This window comes from Cyprinodon variegatus, unplaced genomic scaffold, assembly GCF_000732505.1.
Source record: "Cyprinodon variegatus isolate N-32 unplaced genomic scaffold, C_variegatus-1.0 Scaffold865, whole genome shotgun sequence".
NCBI classification, from domain to species: Eukaryota; Metazoa; Chordata; class Actinopteri; order Cyprinodontiformes; family Cyprinodontidae; genus Cyprinodon; species Cyprinodon variegatus.
This window is the reverse complement of record NW_015151318.1, coordinates 338,467-339,822: the sequence shown is the minus strand read 5'-3', so window position 1 is coordinate 339,822 and position 1,356 is coordinate 338,467. Positions and strand designations below refer to the sequence as shown.

The window sequence follows — 1,356 nt, the reverse complement described above, 5'->3', positions numbered from 1 at the left end:
CTGTAAGTATTAAACAATATTTTCAGCATTTATTGACAACAACCTGCTGACAGCTGAATCATAATGATTTCATGATCTGATGGAACCATAATTCCTCTGATTTTCTCTTTCAAATCATCTTCAGTGACAGAAGATCAGAACCAGAACAGGGTGACATTAAGCTGCTCTGTGGTGACTCATAGGGAGTGTAAACACAGAGTGAAGTGGTTAAATAAAGGTAGAGATGTGGATAAAGAAAACAAAGAAATAACAGAATCATTATCTTCCTGCTCTGCTGCTGTCACCTTCCAGACGTCTCATTTCATTTACCAAACAAGGTTTATTGATTTAAAGTGTGAAATAAAAACAGAAGATCATAAAGTTCATCTTTTTACCTTCAGCTCTCATCCATCAGGTAGGAATTATGAAAACCTGTTTAAAGACTTTTTAGAGTTTTTTATTTACATGAAGCAAAATGTTTATTGTTGACTTCTGTTGCTTTTCTTAGACCAACACAAAACAACGACCACATCACCATCAGTTACAGCCGAACCAAGAGAAACATCAGAAACATCAGGCACAGGTGAACTAAAAGACAAACCAGAGAGCAGAAACACAGGAGAAAACAAACCAAATTGTACTGGAAGAATCTGGAACTAAATCATCCTGATCTGATGATATATACCATAGATTTAAACGACTAATAAAACTTTTAAAAGCTTCATATTTTCACATTTTTTTAATCTTTTCTCTCCAGTTTTACCTTGGAGGTCCATCACTCTGCCTCTGGTTCTAGTGGTCATGATAATACCTTCTGTTGTTTTCATAAAGAAGATTAAAGGTGAGAGATGACCTGTTTATGAATATTAGATTCAGTTCATCGGAATTTATCTTCTAACTGAACTTTAGATTCTAATCTGCAATCTTTTACATTTTCAGGCAACAAAACAAAAACTTGCAGAGAGGTGAGTTTATTAACTCTTCTGATCTGAAACTGACTTTATAAAATGAATAAGAATGAAAAAAGTTGGATGAAGATCAAAGAGGATGAAGCTCATTGCTGCTTTGCTAAAATAGCATCAAATGGAAATAGTCACAGCTTTTAAATTCTATCAGTTAGTCTCTGACATCATCTCATCCTTCTAATACTGACAGTTTAATTTTTATGCTAAATGTTATAAAACTAAAGATAAAACACTGAATTTACAATCTATTAGATGTATCAGATGTAGTGTTATTCTATTTTTTGTCTTTTAATCAGGTGGATCACGATGAACATAATGATGATGCTGTGAACTATGAAAACGTCAGAGCTTCTCCAGTTTGACCCTCCTGCCTCTGTCAGACTCAGCAGATCTAGAAGCTCCACATCAGCAG

At 34.3% G+C, this 1,356-nt stretch overlaps 1 long non-coding RNA gene across 1 annotated transcript; it reads left to right on the top strand.

Annotated features, from left to right (window-relative positions):
* The first annotated feature begins 331 nt into the window (after positions 1-331).
* On the top strand, positions 332-820 carry LOC107099386. The gene is made up of 3 exons (XR_001481953.1): positions 332-394; positions 488-562; positions 737-820. It is a non-coding gene; the product is annotated as an uncharacterized LOC107099386 (long non-coding RNA).
* The last annotated feature ends 536 nt before the right edge of the window (positions 821-1,356 follow it).